Source organism: Gymnogyps californianus, chromosome 6 (genome assembly GCF_018139145.2).
Source record: "Gymnogyps californianus isolate 813 chromosome 6, ASM1813914v2, whole genome shotgun sequence".
NCBI lineage: Eukaryota > Metazoa > Chordata > Aves > Accipitriformes > Cathartidae > Gymnogyps > Gymnogyps californianus.
The window spans coordinates 3,342,926-3,364,732 of record NC_059476.1 but is presented as its reverse complement, the minus strand read 5'-3'; the positions used below and the strand labels follow the sequence as shown (position 1 = coordinate 3,364,732).

General features: G+C 41.0%; 2 protein-coding genes across 3 annotated transcripts in view; one reads left to right on the top strand and one right to left on the bottom strand.

Moving 5' to 3' along the window:
- INSYN2A (inhibitory synaptic factor 2A) overlaps nucleotides 1-12,930 on the bottom strand; it is a 47,324-nt gene extending 34,394 nt beyond the window's left edge. Inside the window, exon 1 of the mRNA XM_050899444.1 lies at nucleotides 12,880-12,930. The gene's annotated coding sequence lies outside the window, so the exon portion shown is untranslated. The remainder of the gene's footprint in view (nucleotides 1-12,879) is intronic.
- Nucleotides 1-21,807, top strand: part of DOCK1 (dedicator of cytokinesis 1) — a 318,400-nt gene that overhangs the window by 143,039 nt on the left and 153,554 nt on the right. The window lies entirely within an intron of this gene.

The window sequence follows — 21,807 nt, the reverse complement described above, 5'->3', positions numbered from 1 at the left end:
TATCCATCCATCTATCTATCTGTCTGTCTGTCTAGGGGTGGAATTTTGGAATGCTTTAGTGAATAATGAAGTGCTGTAGAAGAGACAAACCTGATCCATTAGCCTGCAATTGGACAGACATTAGCTTTAGACACAGTAGCTAAAATATGTTGTAAAAACTACTGTCAAAACCAAACACTCTGCACTTTCATTAATGGAGAACTACTGGAAGCAAATCTTCCATAATGGTCTGGTAAATTAATAAATTTACCAAAAACCTAAATACAGTAACACAACAGCCATTATATCGACTAGTTTTCAAATCTGCTAATGTGAGTTCGTGCACCACTAAGAAATTGTAGCAAATACGAAATGTTGCATTTACAAAGATGTGAAATACTCAGTAATTACCTCTGAAAAGAGGACACACATTTTTATGTATAGAAGAGGCTTACAAAAATTGGTTGTTAGATCTGAAAGTCACTTATTACAAACATCTCTTAGGATACCTCAGAGTTGTCAAAGTGAGTTTTCTGGCACTTGGTTATTTGACAGTAGGATCCGCTAACATACAATTTATTTTAAAGTATTGGCTTGATATTTTGTTCGTGTATCTTTGACCTGTCTCAGTTTTCAGATTATTTCACATACCACTTTAATCCCATAATCTTTGGGGCTGCAGGATTGCTGGGTCTGTCTCGAATGACTTAGCAGATGGAATTAATGGAGTCCATAACCCAGATGGAGTCTGGCGATATTCTACAGAATAGAAATAGATACATGGGGTACTATATTCTGTGATGCAGTTAATTTTAAGCATGTTTTTAATAGCCAATAAATTGATTCTTCAAAAATTGCTTGTCTCCCTTCCCAATTGCACAGGCCTGATTGATTTAGCTAATCTAGAGTTTTATATTCCCACTAGTAGCTTGGACTAATAATTTTATAGATATCTGTGATTAAGAATGACAACAACCAAAAGAACTAGATTTTTTTAAGCCTTACTTGGATCTCAGTGTCTCCAAGGAGAACTATATGTGCACATTTGATAAAAGAAAGGTTGAGCAAACAGTTGATTGCGAGTTAAATATTTAACACGGAAGAGTTCATATCATACTTTTTTGTTTTGTTTCATTTTTGTTTTGGACAAGGTGCTGACTCCAATTTTGGCTTACTTAGGCATTAGCATTTACAACATCGTCTCTTGGGAGGCCTTGCTTAATCATTCAACCTGTACTTGAGATCAGACCGTGCTAGAGGTCTGCCCTCTTTCCGCTGAAGGTAGTGCCAACATCCATACTGATTTCCTGGGGAACGGGAGCATGCCATGGGCACAGCCTGGACCCAGACTGGAAAAGGAAATCTCGTCGTAATGTGTTTCCTTTCCCTGCGCTACTTATTTGTAATTCTGCTGCCCATTACTGTGCTTGGTAGTGTTTTCTGGAACACAGGGCAAGGCTGGCATACATAAAATGTGTGGCTGTGAAATACGATAGAAGCTGCAGGATTTTTGGATACTTCGGGAAACTACCGAGATGGAGTTTCTCAGTTTGCATGAGTACTGCAGAGTTTATGGCTTACTCTGTCAGGGGGCTAATAAAGGCTTTGAATTTGAATTTTAGTTGCAGATCCCAATTAAATACAGATAATAGATTTAAACTTTTTGTCTGTAGTTACTCTAAACAAACCCTGATTGCATGAGATGATTTGCTAAGCTAAATATTTAAGTAATCACAGAGCTTATTTTTCAGTTTTTAGCCTTGATTTGTTTATAAACTTCTGGCTGATTACCCTTAAGCAGTGTTCCCTTATGTTTGAATATGGAAATAAACTATTAAATAATAATAATAAAAAAGTGATGCACAGAGAAGCCTTATGTTGGTATAGGATCTTCAGGGTAAGTTATGGAAACCACCTTCTTCATTATTTCAGGTTCTCCATAGCATGTTTTATTCAATTAAATAAATCCTTCCCTTTTAGTTCTCCATTTATTGATGCTGTCTAGATTTCTTCCCCTCAGTTCAGCAATGCAATGGACATTTCTAGGAAGCAGACCTATTTTATGTGATTCACACCTCAATTATGAGGAGCAGTGGGTTCCCACTAGTCCTGTTCAAGTCTGTGTCAGCACATAAAGCTTAGATACATAAGTAAATCTTTGCAGGACCTCCACTCTTAATCCAAAACTCTGCAAAGTCACTGCACTATAAGGTGAATTATAGTGTTGAATTTCCAGACTGATTTGTTAATGAAGGAAAAGGAGATTTGTAGCTTACCTTATAATTTAAATTTTATTTCTGTCACTTTTATGATACAGAAGCATACTCAAAGACTAAATGTGTTAATAAGCAGAGTGGAGTTCAACTTTCCAAGTTCCAAATGCAGATGAAAGGCATAGATTTCAGTCTCTGTATTTTCAGACCAAATGAAGGCTTTGGAGATGCAGCTGTAAACTTCTGGGCACGTAGTAAGAGCACACAGGTTTTTTTGTGCACGTATGTAATAGCTTAAAGGAAAAATAACGCAACAGATTGCAAATAATTGGGCTTTGCCATGTAAAGGAAGGCTCATTAGTGATCTGCAGCATCTTTAGGCTTCTGAATATATCGAGGCTATACTTTCTCATGAGAAATGCCCGCTGCCTCATATGCCATTTTTATATGTCTGAATATTATCATAAAATTTAATAATGCATATTTGTTTTTCAAAAACTACTTGATGTCTGTAAGTCATCTTCTAAGTCTATACATAGAATATAATACACTTCTGTCATTAAAGATAGACGTTTGAAAGAAACTTGGATTTACTTCACATAAACAAATACAATATAGAAGCCTATTCTATGCTAATTCTAAATATACCATCATGTAAACCAGTGATAGCAACCTGGGGGTATTTTACATGTAATCTATATGTTTTTTCTTAATTTTGAGTTAAATAGACTGCTTCTAATATCATGTTATTTCTTCGACTTTCAGATGTTTTGACTTCCTTAATTTAGGAGTATTTTCAGTCTTTTAAAAGGAATCCAATTGTTAGATTAACTGACCGTGTTGTTATGATACAAACTTAAAAATCATATAGTAGTACCCTAAATATTAGTCAGCAATGTCCAGTAAACAAAACTGTACTGATAAAAATGTTGGAAAACATGGATGATCTTAGCCAGTTATTAATTATTACTTGTTTGCAGAAACTTTTCCTGTGTGTTACAAATTTTTTATAGAGTTTTAATGCACAAGTATGAGGATAAAATATGACTTCTGGATAAATTCAAGGGTGCAGGTATGCCCAATTTTTGTGGTGTAAAAAGTACTGATGACTATTATTAGGAAACCCCCCCGATGTATCTGTTGACATACAAAACTGATGGGGTAGACCAGTCTGTCTTCCTTTTATCGGAATTGTTCATGTAGAATAATAGAGTTAGCAGTGCTGGTAAATGTCAAACGAGTATTTTTTTTTTAATGTTTTGAAACCCTTGGGCATTGAACTTGAATTTTTTCTCTCTTGAACTTCCTTATTTATTGCTCAATACTGAATTCATTCTTATTGCTGCATTTATGTATTCTGTATTTTATGAAGTAGAGGGTGAATTGCCCTAGCCTTATAATCTTCCTGTTTTGAGAAGTTTGCACCACTTCAATGAATTACAGAGCATTACTACCATTTGCCTAAATCGGTGCTTTTCAGCCTGTGGTCTGGAGACACTTGGAGATTTCTCACCTACGTTATTGCTGTGCATACCAGAAAAGAAAGCTCCTGTATACTCCCTAGCAAAATTACAGTTTGTGAAGGGGGGGTTATATTTTCACTGAAAAAAATTAAGAGGTTCCACAGACTGAAACAAAGTCTACTAACTTAGACTGATCCTTTTATGTTTTAGTTACATTCTCCTGCAAAAACCAGCTTTGCGATACATTATTTAGAACTAATGCATTGCACTGTAAGCCACAAACGTTTGGTAGAGTTGTGATGGTTCTTAGTACAATTTAAAAAAACGGATCTATCGATCATCTAGTTTCAGTGATGACATACGACAGATTTGTAATTGCCTTGAAAGTCTTCCTTTGGAATAAACATGATCATATGATTTGATCTGTCTTTTTTTTTTTCTCCCATCCATTGGTAGGCTCTGTAAGAATGATGTATAAAAATCATATCCTAGCTAATGACTGAGACAGACAATAAATGCCTTTAAATGCTCTTGTGACTTTAGCTTTAGAACTAAGTGGCAACAAATAAAATGTATGATTTAATAAGCCTGTAGAATTTTAGATAAATCAGGAATCTATTGTAGGATGAAGTATTTAAAATTTTCCTTACCAAAAAAAAACAATTTCCCTGAATGCACAAGCTGGTATATGCTATTTTCTATAATTTTGACATGTCTACTACGCGTGCTGAACGCAAATTTTAATAATAATTAGGTTTTGTTGCATCCTATATTGTTACATGCATAACATTAAAAGGAATCCATTCAACGTGATAAAATTCTGTACAATAAGGTTTACTTTTCCCATAATATGTTTGTGCAACTAATAGTAACACTAACAGGAGATTTGCACTTGCATTAAAAACAGTATAGACCCTTGTGGTCTGAGTTAATAACTATTAACTTCACATTGGAACAAATGCAATGTCAAAAGATATTCCCTGTCAATTCATAGTGTTGTTATAATGTCAAACATTTGCTAGGATTTAGTGTACTGGAAAAAATAACATTACTATTAAAAGAATTAGGCTTATTTTTCTTACTGTGCTATGCAGCTATTGCTACGATGAAAATCTGAGTAAAGGTTTATTAGCATTATTTTGCCATGTAAATCTGTGCAACTCTTTGTCAGTGTTACAGCTGGTACTCGCAGTATAAGGATGCTGCTGAGGATGTGTTGCTAGGAGAATCACAAATAGTTCTCCTTATACTGTACTGTCTTCCAGGAGTCCAAAAGCCAGCGTACTTTTACTGGAAGGCTTTTTCATTTTTATGGGACTTTCTGTTAAATAATTTAAATAGCAATTAAATTTAAAAAGCTGTTAAAAACAAGAGCTTAAAGACAGCTCCTTATCTGCATTATTGTTGAATGCTAACTTTTAATTGTTCTTAGTGGACATCAATAGTTTTTGTGGGTGTTCAAGAAAAAAAACAACCACCAAAGGACAGGAAAAAAAAAAAGCAGTTCTGTTCTTTAGCTTCGGCCAACAGGTTTGCAAAACTGTCAGACCTCCAGAGAGAGTGATCTGGGTGCTAGGGACTGAGAACACGTCCAGACTGCAAGCATCTACATCAACTGTAGCTTATTTTCTTTTTCATTGTAGCTTTTCAAATGTTGGGTAGGGTAAAGAGGAAAAATGAGATAAGCGGGTTCCAACTCCATGCTTCGGTCTTGCATCTTCAGTTTTGCTGTGCCGGTCATGGCAAGGCACCGCAGTGTGCTTGGGTGCAGTGCAACGTGTGCAGATCAGTCCGTTCCCCTGGGAATGCAGATAATCTCACTGTATGGAAAATGTGTTTTGTAGTCTGTGCTAGAGCTTACTACAAACGGGAGATGACAGACATGAATAACTTTTCCTGAGGTCGGTGGTTGTGAGGCATCAGAACATTGTCAGCTCTTTCTACTTGGATTAGGGTTACATGCCCACAAGCCTTGGGAGGGTGCGAAGTGGCACTAAACAACGCGGCTGGGTAATTTAGGTCTAAAACCTGACATCATTAGCAGGATATTAATTGGTGAATAATATCAGTCTAGGAGATTTGTATTTGCACTCCAGTGTGCTGTCAGCAGTCACCAGGAAATAAAGGCTGTGTAATTTTCACCTTCTTGAGGAGCACATTTGTGAACAGTTTCTGGTTTCAGGCAGGTTCTGGTTCTGGCTCTGCTGTAATTGTAAATTATCAATGTACAGTTAGAGCTGAGCGTGCCGATGTTGGTGAAAGACGAGAGAAGTGCACAAATCAGTTTGACTTCTGCTATAGCAAAGGCTCGTACAAAAATGAGCATTAGTTACCCAAAAAGGGTGTGTTAGTAGAGGAAAAAGCTGTGCTTTAATTGCTGTACTGCAAGTGAATAATAGTCCCTAATGTTGCAAAACTTTTGTAAAAGCTGGTTCTAAGATGCTTTTGAAACAAGTAACGTGAAGGAGAGCCAAACTCTGATGTGAGGGGAAGTTGTCTTCAATTTGAACATCGGTACGAATGCTCCAAATCTCAACTCCCAAAGTCTCAAGTTCTCATCAAACATGAGGACTGCGGGAGAAAGGTCGGAGTTCATGGGTAGCACCGGTGCAAACGGCTCATTCCCGGTCACCAGGGAAAACATTTTTGGTTCAATGTGGGAAGAACTGTGTGGAGAATGAAGAGGGAAGCAATGAGAGTGTGCAAAGATGGCGTGGAGATGTTGAATAAATTGCTTCCAGGTTTCGTGGACCTGGGACAATGTGGAGTAAGATCTCAAAATAAACATTCTGGTGATGATGGTTTAGGATGAGTTATTTGTAATATGGATGATTAGGAAGTGTATTAAAGTAATAATTAAGAGATCCTCTTAAGAATATTCATGTACCCCTTTTGTCTATTCGAGTTATATACTCTGCTTGTCTGAAGCTGCAGGATCGTGCCTCAGAACTCCCCTATTATTAATCAGAATTGCCTGATGATGCTTTAGGCACCAGAACTGTCTACTAGACAGAGAATTTGCATCACGTTTATTCTGGCTTTGTGTGGTTTTATACTATCACAAAGTGTGAATGTAAGAATATAACACATTATTCTCACCAACTTGCTCAGCTAGGACTACCTAAAATACACAGACTCATCTTGAATTCAGCAACTTAGGCTCGGTCTACAGAATGCCTCAGTGTTATCGGTGTTACCAAACATAATTTCTGCTGAATTACTCTCTTCAGCATTGGGATGTTTTATCTGTCTCTTTGTCAGCTCCTTAGAGATATTGCTGTGTTTTATTTGCCGATGGCCTTGATACACAAAAAGGTATTAAACTGATCCACAAGTTAAATTTCTTTACTTGGGGATATCATTTCTGATTGTATTTGCAGAAGAGAATAATGAATACAATAACAACATGGGCATGAACAACCAATTACTAATGATTTGAGGGAGAGACTGGGCTTGCTGTAGATTGTTTGGGGTTTTTTTTCTTATTCATATATAAATATACAAACGTTAGTGATTTCACTGAATTGTCTCTTCTTCCTTCTTCTCCCAAGGAGAGCAGGAAGTAACTAACCAGACCAAAACTACTTTTCATGTTACTAACTTTAAAATACAGTCCTGCATTTACACACCTGCTTAAGTGGTTTTGTATTGAGCATCATAGAGCCTCTGTTGCGGTTTTTAAAAGTCATTTACACCATGGTTGGGCTGTATAACTTGCATCAGCTTTGACCTCACCGACTTGTTCCAAGCAACAGCATCACGACTCTGGCATGAGCGTTAGCTGCTGTGATTTTCCGGGAAGCACTGCTGTGGTTAAGCTGGAGTATTACCGATACCCAAACTACCCCATTTAAAGATAGTTTTGGCTATATCCATCCATGCTGTGTTCACAGTGGTGGGCTGTCATACCTGTGTTTTGCTTTGTGTGTCTCGCTGAAATTTAACAAGACTTCTTAGTCCTGTGGCTTAGGTCACTGTGGAAGTATTTGAGTTGTATAGGTCTCATAATTCTGGTCAAAGTGGGGTCTAAATACAAAGTGACAATGTGTAACTAATTGGAAATTGTGCTGGACACTTTCAGCGGTACAGCAGAGGTTTTACAGCTTTAAGTGCCATGGCTATGACTTGTTTCATAGGACTGTCTCTTGTATGACTGAATTGCTGACATTTTTCCCAGAGGTTAAAAGAAAATGAAGAGGTGAGGAAGATCAGGCATAAAACAAGCAGGGAAGGTGGGGAAGAGCACAAACCAAGTAAATCCTTCTTTGTTAGCTTTTGACACTTCCCCCTCGCTTCGACCATATGGAATGATCTACCTTTGCTTTTGTTTTTAAAATGGTTTAATTTTGAAACTATGTGGGCTTTATTTACAGGCATGCTATAGCAATCATGGACAGGCAAAAATAACACAAACCACTTGCTTCTCTTTCCCATGGATGTTATAAACATGAGTTAAGGTTGGGATTTTGCCAATATTATTTCAGTACAAATAATAAGGAATTCCTGTACCAGGTAAAATGGAAGTAGAAGTAAATACAGATAGAGGAAAAAGTTTTTGGATGGTGTAGACTGCTAAAAAACCCCCAACCATTAATGGTGTCTCTGGAGATGGGCAGAAGACTTCAGCTTTGCATCCAAAGGAGCAGGATGTCCAAGTACAAATCAGTACAGGAGAAAGCATTCTTCAGCATACAAAACTGATGCTGAGAAAGGACCATACAGCTGAGACAGACAGCACCTATAGAAAAAAAGTTTGCAGAGGGCTTCCACAACGCTCATTTGCTGTTAAGAAGTCAGCGTGCCAGGCCATAGGCTGTTTCTGCAGATCTTGTTAAATCAGGTGCAAAAGCCACGTGCTTACATGTTCTTTGGTCCACCGTGTAACTGCATTTTTAGCCTGTTTAATGAAACTCTGGTGTTAGATGAGGATTTTAGAAACCAAACTGGTAGCGTTCCTGCAGGAAAAGCCAGTGCAGTGAACGGTTTATCTAAGACTGTTGTAGTCCTCTAGTGAAATGTTCCTTTTTGTGCGTCGCTGGCCGATTACTCCGTTCTGTTCTCCTGAACATTAAGTACTGGACTATGGGTGAATACTTTGGTTTGTTTTGCTTCTTAGTATTCAAATATTATTATTTTACTAGGTGTAGCTTCTTGCCTTGAAAATTAATACTAAGGTCTCATTTCAAATATTAGAAATGTCCATGTAATTTGGCTGCACTTAGCCATACAGTTGAATTTGTAACATGTACACGAGCACATTGTGGGCAAGCATTTTACTGGCTACGAATGACTAATCCAGTCTGTCGTCTTTAGTTGCTGCGGCCTCAGATATATTTGGCCATAACTACATAGCTTTTGTGAGATGTTTAACACACTTTTTTGATATGGGCCGAGTCTGAAGCCAAATGACCAGCGATGTGCTGGGGAACGTGACGTGTGGTAGAGCTCCAGCACTTCCCTGGAAGGACAAAAATCTCCTCTTGTAATGACAGATTAAGAAGTTCAGATCTGCACCCAAATATTGTAGGACTTGGAGGCCTTCAGTCCCAGGGCTTTTAAATCCATCTCTGTTTAATCCAGACTGTGAAAACGACCCTTATTCTTCTACACTCCTCTGTACTGAAATCAGTGGATTTGTCTGGAAAAGCTATTAGTGGAGTAAAATCAGGCCTGGTGTCTTTCTGCCACTGAAGGGAAAAAACGAGGCAAAGAGGAGGACACCAAGAGTTGCTGTTTGATCACTGAATTGTTATTTTTACAACCAATTATCTTTGTCTATGAGACTTGTGCTCATATGTATAACTGGAAAGCAGGTGAGTTTTAAGGCACTGATCACCATGACACTGTGCTGCGCAAACGTATAAACAAGTTGAACTATTTTTGAAAATATTAAGGGATCAGCAGAGAGGCTGTTTTCTGCCTGAATGTAGTAAAATTGTATTAAACAGACTTCAAAGTGGGGCTGTGCCACTAAAAGAAGAGAATGCTCTGATGACATTCTGTGTGGTCAATAATAATTTAAAATAGAATGTCAATACCAAGTGAGTCGTACCTCTGTGTTCATAGGTTACACAGTATTTTATAAGCAGAATAAAATCAAGCACCGATTTTCAGAAGGCTAAATATGGAACTCCCACTGAATTCACCACTCTGAGATTTTTTTTTTCCCCTTAAAATATATCATTTCCGTGATCTCATTTCCTTAAAGCCTATTTAATTTGCAAACTGATTAATTAAAAATATAAGGGAGTATTGTGCTATAAAATAGATTTGTTGCTTACATGTTTTTTAATATCTTGCACAAATTTTCAGCAGTTCTATAAATAGTGGCTGTCATAAAGCAGAATATAAGACCTTTTTAATAGCTAGTTTAAACAAGCATGTGAATTCTTTTATGTTCTCAAATATTCTAGATTTGCTGTAATTTCCTCAAGTGTGCATGAATTATGTGACTACACATCTTCAGTCCTCCCTGTCCAAGATGACTATGGTTGGATAAGGAACTGCCTTGAGATATCACAGCTCAATAGCTTTGTGGAGGTATCCTTACATTTTAGCACAGATTTTTGGCAAGCTAATAGGTTTCCCTGGCTTTCACTACCACATCGGTCACTGCAAAGGACCGGTCTTGCTAAGTTTGCTTTTAAATTCTCCAGAACGGGATAAACAAAACACCAGTGTTAATATCTCGCTGTCATTTGTACAATCCGTTGTTGAGTTTGGATTTCCAAGTAACGCAACGGTGCGTTGTGGTGACCAATAGTGTTCGGTCCCCGGTAGTGCATGTCAGGAAGACGACGCGCGCTCTGTCATTCGGCACTTGGCCAGGCTCTTGGGCTTCTTAGCCATATTTCCCTTCTCTATGTTCATCTCCATTGAACTTAGCTACTCTTTTTTTTTTTTCCCCCCCCCTCCGAATTAATTATATATGCTGTGCATCTCTCCTGCAAAAATGCTTCCGTCAGTGAAACAGTTAACTGGGAAAAAAAATGCAGCGATCATCTTATGAGCTACTTGTTTGTGAGCTTAATTAGTAGAAGGGTGCATTGAATGTTAAGTGCTGTCCCTCTTGATAAGTAACTAGTACTTTCTTTTGTGGTGCTGCTGCCCAGCTGGTTTTTTATGTGTCAGTCTGGGGGAAAGGCACTGATTTCATTGAAGATTAGAATTATTTTGAGCATCTTGTTAAAAATATACATCGTTAATAATTATAGAGTCCTAAAGAACACATATTTTTCATCAAGGGCATCATGACGTCCTTACCAAAAAAAAAAAAAAAAAAAAGCTTATTTAGTATCAGCCTTCCCCAGTGAGCTCATTCTGTGAAGGCAGTATGCTTTAAATGCAACAGCACCTTAAACTCTGGGGCAGTCATTTGATTTTACAACTGTTCAGTATAAGTATTTGGATTAGCAATATACATTATGTATTTCTATTGAAATCAAGGACTGTATGCCATCACTGTATAGGAGAATATAAACCTCCAGATGATAAATTAGTAGTATCTGAGCACTGAGATATTTTCATCTGAGCTGCTCGTATGCATTTATAATGCTAGAAAAAAAATCCAGCTTTTAACTTAGAACTGTTATTTGCACTTGAAGAGAACAGTATTACTGTAGTAAAGAAAGGCAGGCACGAGCAGACTGGTAGAACACCAATAGGCTGCACACGAAAAGTAAGGAAATATGTTACTCTCCATGCTTGTCATATTTTTACTATAGATATGTGTGCTTGAAATTTTACATTAAATTATTCTGAGTACATGGCTAGGACAGTTACATGTCATGTGATTTTTAAATTTTTTTTTAGCTTGTAGTTTTTCATTTAGCAGCTAGATTTTAACCTTGATACATGCAGCATTCCTGACGGCACTGTAAATATGAACAGTAATCACGACGAAACACTTAAGCGGAGGGAATAAATTCCCAATTTGTATTAGACGTGACCTGTTACTATTTTGTCTTCTGTTACCGCTTTCCAGCATTCAGCAGAAAAACAGTGCTTCTCGGAGGCTGGCAAAACAGCTCTTTCCAAACTTCCCGACCATAGAGCCTAATGAGTTAAATTTTCCTCCGTGCGGGATTTTAGCTGCTTAGACATACAAGGTCAAACGAAACTGCTCCATTACCTATTCTGACTCGTGGCAGAGAGGGGGGCACAGTTCCTTTGGGACAGACCCCTCGGGAGATGGTGACATAAGCAGAGAACATATTCTCTGCTTTCAACATTACAAGATGTCCCTATTTTGCTAGGGCTTGCCGCCCTCCCGCCTCCCCCGTACAGATCCAAGCTAACTGCAGTCCTGCATCCCCCTCACTGCTGTAACTCTGGGTAAACATGGCATGAAGTAGAGACGTTGAGGTCACAGGAGAGGATTTTTACTAGCAATAGGAAGGAAAGATGGAAATGCAAAGCGGGAAGCTTTGGATGCCTTGCAAGATGCAAGGTCCAGGACTATGACTTTGGTGCTGGATCCGTGCTACCTTTTGTCCCATTTGCCTATGCATTTTCACGGCATCTCCAATTTAAATGTGTTTGATGATGGCGATAGGGGACTCGGGGGGGGGGTGGAGTGATGTATTAAATCGGGAGAACCACTGCTTCTCAATAATAACAGTTCACAGAATAGCAGCAGCTTCATCCCTTGATGAGGATTTTTGGTTTTGTTTGGTTTTTAATGAAGTGCTATACTGCAAGTTACCGGCCGAACACGTCCGATGCTCTTCCATTGCCATGTCGTACGGACGCTTCATTAGGACTGCGTTTGGACTTCCCAGCACTGAAGTTAATAAGCAGTGGTAGTTCCTCGCAATCAATCATGTGAAAAACTAAAGCACTTTGTGCATCTTCCAAAAATCCTCCAGCTACAACTCTCCCCCACCAGGTAGCATTAGAAAGGTAGCATTAGAAGAAGCGCTGGTATTTTTCTAGAAGAAAGTAGCGGTTTGGACGCGTATAGTGATATTCTCTCCTTATCTGTCATGAAAGTTATTGAATGCAATAGCTGTTCCCAGGCAGGCAGATACGCTATTGCATAACGCTCCCGCTGGCGCTCAGCGCGATGCTTTATGCTCATCCCTAGGAAGTTTTCATCGGGAAAAACCAGGGAACCGGGTATTTTGAGGAGCCCTCGCTCAAGGAGGTGGCGAGGCAGACCTCCGCGACCGCGCGGGGAGAGCCGAGGGGCAGCGTTACGGCTCCGATCGCAGCGGCGGGCTTACCTTATGCTTCCTTAGACAGAAGTGGCGGTCTGTGCGCTCCCCTTGCGGTGCATCTCCCTCCCTCCGCCGGGGCGAGCTGGCCGTCAGAAGGTCCGCGCCGGTCGCGCATCTGCTGCCTGCCCGCCGGAGCCGCGCTGCCCGCCACGCCGCCGGTCTCCCGCGGCCGGGCGCTCAGCTGCGGCCGCCCGAGCGCTCGCTAGAGGCAGCCGCCGCCGCCCGCTCCCCCGCTGCCCTCATCGGCTGCGGCGCCCGGCTTGGGGGGGAGGAGGCTTGGGGGGGGGGAGAGATGGGTTGGGGGGGGGGGGGGTGTCCTCTCGGCCGGGTCCCCGCCGCGGGGCGGCGGGCGGCGGCGGGGGGAACTTGTTGAGCGGGACCGGCGGGCGTCCCCCAGCCGGGCGGGAGCGGGTTGGGGCGGCGGGGGGGGGGGGGGGGGGGGGGGGGGGGGGGGGGGGGGGGGGGAGGGAGGGAGGAGCCGGGGGCCGGGCCGGCGGCGGGGAGCCGCCTCGGCGGAGGGAGGCGGTTCGGCTCGGGCGGCGGGAGGTGCCGGGCAGGGCCGGGCCGGGCCGGGCCGGGGGCGGCTGCGGGGCGCGGGTCGGGGAGCGGCCGCGGGAGGTGCGAGGAGGTGGGGCCGAAGCGGCGGGTTTGCCGCTCGGTGCGCTGGATGCGTGCAAAAAGGAGGGGGGAAAATAGGGAATTTGCAACGTTAGTGCCTTACTAAAAATCTGCAGCTCTTCCTGTTTTTTCCTCTGCGTGTGAATTCAGCAATAACAGATTTATTTGAAAGCAATATATGCGTTGCTGATCATTGCTAAGCACCCTCGTTTTCCAGTTGTGCCACTTAAACCAGAAACACTGGAGCAGATGCAGAGTGGGTGATGCTGATACATTTGGGATTTCACCGAAGTGCTTGTTTAAAGCTACATAGCTGCATTTTATTTGGAGGAAAAGTGTTTAAGATACTGAATGAATAGATGCTCCCATTTGCTTTTAAACCTCGAATAAAATGGACGCAAGTTAAAAGCGAAGCGGCTTGACAAAGCAGCAAGGATTGACAAACGCGATAACGTTCTTAAAACTTAAATCCTGCCTTTCCTCCTTTTCTCTCAAACCACTTTATCATTTTATAGAGGGCTTTTCAGAGATGTTTTTCATTAAAAAAAGTTAGAAATTAAATGGGTTGTGTATTTAATCAGACCTGTCTGACAGACAGAAGATGTCATGAGAGGCACAAGAATTCGCCCGAGTTGAGAAGCGGTGGATCAGTCCCCTTTCTTTTTGAGGATTTCAGTACTATTGCTGTTCAATAGATCTTTTTCACCACAGCATGAAACTCGCTTAGCCCAGTTGCCACCAGGTGCAGACCACGTAGTTTGTCTGTAGCAGCACTGTCTTCACCATCGGTAGGATTGATGAGGATTATTGATCTTTGGATTTACTGAAGGGACCCCTGATTTGAAGTGGCAGATCAGACCGGCTGGACAAGCCCTGGCATGAAATGCTCCGCTGGTGCCTGGGCTGAACATGCACCGCGCCATGCCGCAGCAGGGAGAGACACCCAAGCTAAGCGCTAAACAAGTTAGTACATCTACATAGCACGATGCAGCAGAAATACTGGCTCAAGTCCTGGACATCTTTTTAGAGTTAATTAGCTGGAGCAGATCATTGCACCAATGCATGCACGCTGCTGCGGCGGCGGCTGGAGTACCTTCTTTGTGCCAGCTTTGCTGTCTTTGCACAGAGCTCTGCTGATAGAGCCCGACAGTGGGTACAGAAATCCTTACGGACCCGGCTGTCATGTAAACATCAGTGTGGAAGCGTAGAGATGAATTCACTGAAATCCTCGCCTGTTAAATTGCAGTTTAGCTCTGCAGGACTGGATCAGAGGAGTGTTCAACAAATCAGACAGTCAGCAGAGGGCAGCTAAGTTGCTCTCCCTGTCTGCTACCTGTCCAGGTACTCTGCTTGTCCTCCTCCCTCCCTACCTTATCTCTGCAAGTTTACTGCTGATCCCTAAAAGAGGGTGCCCAAGGGCACGCTTTCGGCATCGCCTGCTGCTCTGCCGTCAGGGTGTGCGCTCCACTCTGGGGTAGGGGCTGCGCGCTCCCTGCAGCCATACCTCAAGGAGGGAGCTGATGGCACAGTTTCGATCGCAGTTCATGATCTCTCTGGGTTTCTTACCAGAGATTTTTTTTTCCACAGACAGAGGCGGGAAGAACTTAAATATCAACTTGCTTGTTGATACAACAAACACCACGCTTTTTTCCTTTCTCTCCTTTTCAGCAGTGCTGACTTGCGGTATTCCAGGACCTCGGTGGTTTTCTCTATACCAAAATAAACTTGTTCTTGGCTGCAGCCTATATACAGGCATGAGTAAAATTACATGATATGGTGACAACGTTTTAAATACGTATGCTACTTCAACAGAAGCAAATAGATCAGTGGTAGTAGATGCTGTTACTTTTTCACAAGCTGAAGATGTGAGCTGTGCAGACTACGTCCCAGGACGTGCAGATGATGATTGCTACAAGAAAATACTATTGCTCAATAACCTTAGTGACCTGAAAGGAAAAACCCTCTGACAGAAGAAGCAGTTAAACAACATTCTTATCTTCTCCACAATTATATTTAGAAGCTGTTGTCCCAGGGCTGATTATTGTTGCACGGTATTATGTATATGCCCCATAAAGCTAGGCAACTATACAGCATTTTTCTGTAGCTTTCTAGAGAAAGGACTTTCCAGTTGTGGACCAGATTCCTCCTTGTCCTGCACATGTGTAACCGCTGACGCTATTGGTGTACTTAGGGATATTTTAAATGATGGTTTGTGAAAAATAACGTGTTTCCTGATTATCATGCTTCATGTTACTGTAAAAGCGTATAGACGTAAATACACTGGGAAAAGGGAAACGCTTCATCATCCCATTTGCCAATTTTTCAGCCTTTAAAAAATGCTGAGCGCAACTGTTGCATAATGAAATGTAGTGTCGAAACGATGCTTGAGAAGGTAGAGAGAGGTCTGACTTCAACCTGGAAAGATGCAAAGAGAAAAGAGACAACTCATTATTATTTTTTTAGATTACAAATCTGTTTCTCTCTAATGGAGTGTCCTACCTTCCCAGATTGCCTTTTTCTTCAGGTGTTTGTCAAGGAGGAGGGAGCACTGCTCAGGGCTGTGGTGCTTCGTTCCCGTAACACATGCCGGTGGGCAGATGGAAGTCCTGCCTTGGACTTCTGGAGTAAGTGATAAAATCATCAGGTTGTATTTAAGATCAGTGAGATATATTTTTTAGTGGTATTCTCTGGGGAGAAGTATAGTAAAGGGTCCTTCTTCCACACTGCTAATTTCATACTAAATTTGGGGAGACATCTATGTGTATTTATAAATGTTAATCTTCTTGCACAGGCTGGTATTACAGAGTTCAAGTTTTGCTTTTTTTTTTTTTTTCCCCTTATATTCAGCTTCTGGGAGAGCGTGAGGAGACAGGGCACGTCTGAATGACTGAGATGCTGGTACTGTGCTGGCATGGGAACGTCAGCCCGTGCCCTCCTGGCTGGCAGCACCAGGGCACGTTGTCCTTACACGCTTTACATCTGCAGGGGTTTTGGCTAGAGGACTGCTCACGGTGAACGCCGTGCCCGGGCGAGACGTGTGTCTTGAGCAGGTGTTTTGTATGATTATGCTCCGCTAGAACGTGCAGGTCCTACAGTGTAATGCTAAAATGTAATTTTCTGGAACAGTCTCTGAAGTTCTTGTTAGTCCTTGAAGAAACAAGCTCAAATCCGGCTCAGGGAAAAGCATGTGGCAGCCAGAGTTCGAGTTATCTGCCAGGTTTTTCAGCTAATGCCAGCGTGGGAAAGATGACAACCAACACCAAAGTCATTTTCAAAATCAGCGTGCAAGCTGGTATTTAAACTTACCCTAGTTTTAAACGCGTACCGTACACTGAGGTGCAGGTTCAGGAATGAGTTCAGGGTCCTATCAGTATGGAAAAGCCAAGGAAAGCTCTGGTGCCGCGTGCCCCGGGTGAATGACAGGCTGGCGATGGCGCCTTCCTTGAGCCAAGCCCAGCCGAAGGGTTAGGGTCGCTGCGCCGAGCTGCTGACACGGGATCGGTCTCGGATGTTACCACTCGGTACCTTTCTTGCAGAGCCTGTTAGGGATATATGTAATTGTTTAGGACTAGCCTAATTTGTCGCAGAACCTTGCCACCTCCTTTTTAGGTGAAAGAAGAGTGAAGTTTACTTGAATTGAAACATGGAGGTGTGGACGATGTCGTGCCTTTTCTCTCTGTAGTCGTTGGGGACCAATGCTATCGTTATATCTTTGCTAAAAGCAAGTATTTTCATAAATGCTGAATCTTCATTCACGTTAATTAGGTCATTATCTTCATGCCTTTATACGATAGCTGCCTGGCTTTCTATGCTAAATCTGTTATTTATTTATTTACTTGAACCAGCCGTTGGAAGAATGGACGAATGTTAAATATGCTCCTGTCCTCCAGCTGAGGTGAACGCAAACTTGGCTTGAATTTCAAACAGGTCCTCATGCAATCGAACCCTTAGAGGTGCTCCTTGCTTTGAGGAAGGATATAATCTGCTTGGCTGAGATGACAAAGAAACCGGGTCTCTCGGAGTCACGTTAGGCAGAAATTTGAGAGATTTAATTTAGTGTCTTGCTCCATGATAAGTTTTTTCCATGAGCTTGGACATGATTTGAGACTATGCTTATGTCTGTTCTTGATCTGTAAAGTGCGAGTAATTGCACATCTGTTAACTTGGAGGAACATTTTTAAGATAAAGTGGATTTAAGATTATGTGTATAATACCCATAATACCTGCGTGCAGCTAAAATATTGAATAGCTGATTAAGTGAACTGCTGTTTATGGGTTTTCTGCTCTAAGAAGGAAAGTGCTGAGTGACCTCATTAGCTATGATAGTTATTTCTGTACTTCATTGGTATAAGTATGAGCAGGATTTAGACCGCTCTCTTAATTTCCCTTTGTACAGAATATTGGAAGAAAAATATAACAGCAGGTCTTACTCTCAGCTAAAGCTGAGATTTTGAGTTCTCGTTGAATGCTGTCTCATTAGGAATCCAAATTGCTGTAGATGTTAGTTTATCATTCATAGTAAGAAAGAAGTCCTAATTTTATTGGGATATGAGGGGTTTTTTTTTTTCATATTTTCACTATGTTTATAGTTCAGAAAAGTTCATTTTCAGTATACAAATGTTTTTGGGAAGGGAACTAAACTGATGATTGGAAATGCTTGTTTGTTCTTCTAAGGATGGGGATTATGAACTAGTCTCTTGTGGTGTGTACGAGCTGTGGAATCACTTGCCTAATAAAGATGTTCTCAACAGATGCAGAATTCTGCACTGGTTAAATTATCATGCAGCCTGTACAGTTAGGAAATAAATGAGGGTCCGGGAGACCATGATGTATGATACCCTAAATGGCTGCATTTTGTTCATATTTGAAAGGCAGTTTAGCTTGTCGTCATTACTGATGATTTGTGCTTTTATAGCCCTTCTTTTTGCATTTCAGAAATCCTTTGTGCCCATCTGAATAATAAATCACCATGTTTGATTTGTTCAGTAAGAGCAAATGTGAAATTGCATTCTTATTAAGATGTCTTGAGCAACCGTAAGTGTGGGTGAAATTTTTTAAAGGAATATTATGCCAACTTTGTTAATATTTTGTTTTGTCTTGTTTATTTTATTACCTTTTCAAATCCCAGGGATATCTCTCCAACTGCTTTATGGCAAAAGGAGAAATACTGCCCTGTTTAAAAATGAAAAATAAAAAATCTGATCAAACTTTTGATTGCCTTTAAACAAACGGTTTCAGATTTAAGCACCTAATGAAATCTGAAATGAGTATGAATTTCATCTTAGAATTCAAGTTACGGACAAAAGAAAGGCAAATGTAACAAATAATGGGGATACTTTCATCTGCTTCATATTTGCTCTCTGGTGGAATAATACATTATTTATACAACATTGATTTCATTAGAAGGAGGATTTAATGCAACTTTTCTGTCAAACTGGAGAACCATTAAATGTTACAAGGTAACGTAAACTCCCAAACCCTCGATAAGGTTTTCTCGAATGAAATATTGAACTGTTTAAAATTTGAATGTAGCATAAAAAATACAGGCGTTTATGTGCTTTTACATGTTGCCTTAAAGTTAGAAGCCCAGACAGCAGTCTGGTGCTAATGCATAATACTTAACAGAAAAAACAAGCTAAAATACAATGTATGAAACAAGTGAAAAATGAAAATCATACAATATTGTGTAAGAGAGAGGAAAGTGAACTGTGCAAATAGTCAGAAGTAAATTGAACGCACCGTTTCTATCAATGCTCTGAGTCTAAACCAAAATTAAATATTTTAGCCATAATGTTCAGAAATGAACTCTCTAGTGTAGTTTCCAAAATCCATATGCAGGCACCAAAATAAAATTGCCCTCAATAATTTTGATACATGGCAGAGGAATGATGGCAGTGAATGAAAATGGATATAAAGAGGCAGGTTGCAACATCATGGGCACCCCAAACCTTTAGCCATATGCTCACAATTGAGAGCTGCTACTCCCTTGTTTAATGCGGGGCATGTTGAAAAGGTCTAGTGGTATGAATGTGATGGCCACCACAAATTTTAAAAAGTGTTACAGAAATGTGAAAAAGAGAATTTGACAGCCCGTTTGCTGCTCCGGGAAGGCTAAACTTCTGTATGGTCTTGATCAATATAGTCTTTCTCGCACAATTTCTTACTGCAGAATGAGTAATTAAAGAACAGGGTCTTATTTGGGATTTATTTAAACGTATTTTTGTATCCACCATATATTTCTTAAAAACAATAGTTTAAACGTTCATGTCATAATGTGGCTTGCAAACTAGCATAGTAACACACTGCCATAGTCCAACATTTCTTAAAAAATCAAACCAGAACAGTAATTTTTTTTAACCCAAACCAGTTGGAAACTCTTGGAAACCTCACTTTGTTAATACAGTATCCGATAGTAGCGCATCACATTAGAAGACTTGAAAGAACTTAGGCCGAGCAAAATATTCATATCTATATTGTTGCTAGTACTAATGTCAAATATTTGTATAGAAAAATAATGCGCTAAGCTTTGAGTAGTGCCAGTGCTCCAGCTAATTTTTTTTTTTTTTTTAATAAAATAACCTAGGAACTTAAGCATTTGCAAATAAGGGTATGCTAGATTTATGATTGATTGTACAAAGACTGAATTCTTTTATGTTTTAAAATGTATGTGACTAAGTTTTACCTTAAGAAAGGAATATGAGAAGTTATTTTTGAAAGTCTGAAAATCGTAAAAGCACAAAATATTTAACTAAGTTGTGTTATGCAGCAGTCTGATGATAACTATGGGAAGCCTGATAATGACATTAAATGAGTTTACGATTGACAGCAGGGGCTAAGTTAAGTCCTTCTTAATCCTAGGTCTGTGGCTCTTCAAAATACAGTACAATAAAAATGGCTCTGTCCTTTATAAAACATGATCTCTGGGATACGATATTAAAAGTAGCACTACATTTTGATTTTCTTCAATTTTTAAGCAAGTTCAGCCCTTTAAATATTAATACTTAGCAGCAGTCGAGGAGCATAATTAGCACACGCTTTAAATCAGAGGGCTGTCAGTCAATATTGTGGTAAAGCCCAATAACTAAAATCGCTGTCAGGGAAGAGGGTGAGATGCGTGTGCTGGGGTGGGTGAAGGCAGGAGAAGCCCAGCAGCCGCGGTGAACGGGAGATGGGTGCAGCCCTGGCCGTCAGGCAGGGTTTGTAGGCAGAGGTGGCTAACGGGCTCAACAGACTCTTGCGTTGCGTTCAGCCTGCTCTGCCAGGGGCTGCTCTGCCGCGAAGGCTGCACTGGAGGATGGAGGCTGGCAGTAGATGTGCAGGTTTCGTGGTCACGGAAGGTGGGCTTTGGGAAGAGATGGTGACATGATTGAGTAACTTTTCTTAGAAGTCCTGCGTGCTTATAACTGAAATCTCTGAAAACCCAGAAGTAAATTTATATCTTTTATAATAGTGTGGTGCTTCCTCGATTTGCTTCTAGGAATTCAAAGTAGTACCCTAACATTTGAGTGTCTCCACATCCTTCCCCTCTCTGCACCCTTGCCTCCCCTTCTGCCCAAGCCTTGATGGGGAACTTTGTTGGACGGGGAGCTGGAATGATTGCTTCTTGTCTCCAAATGTTACTCATTCATCAAACCATCCTGTCACAGAATTTATGCAGTCCCTTGCCGGACCTGCTTTTGCTGCCTGCCTCCGTGACTTCTGTAGCCACAACTTCCATCACTCACTGCGTTTAAAATATAAATGCCTAAATTAAAAGTACCGTCTCATATTTGCCTGAAATTCATCTCCTATTAGCTTCAGCAGCTGCCTCCTGGTTCTAATACTGTGAAATTTGTGAATAACAGCTGTGCGCTCGTGTCATCCACCATCTCTGTGAATTTGTAAACCTCAGTCATATAAATCCCCCATCTGCCTTCTTGGAAGAGTCTGGGACTTGGTGGCCCCTTCTCAGGAGGCAGCTTCTCCACCACCCCCTTGTCACAGAATCACAGAATGGTTCCCGTTGGAAGGGACCTTTTGAGGATCATCTAGTCCAGCACCCCCGCTGTGGGCAGGGACATCTTTCGCTAGACCAGGTTGCTGAAAGCCCCATCCAACCTGACCTTGAACACTGCCAGGGATGGGGCATCCAACCTGTCCCAGTGTCTCACCACCCTCATCGTAAGGAATTGCTTCCTCATACCTAAATCTACCCTCTTTCAGTTGAAAACCGTTACCCCTTGTCCTGTCTCTACAGGCCCTGGTCAAAGGCTCTCTCCATCTTTGTTATAAGCCCCCTTTAAGTATTGAAAGGCTGCAAGAAAGTCTCCCTAGAGC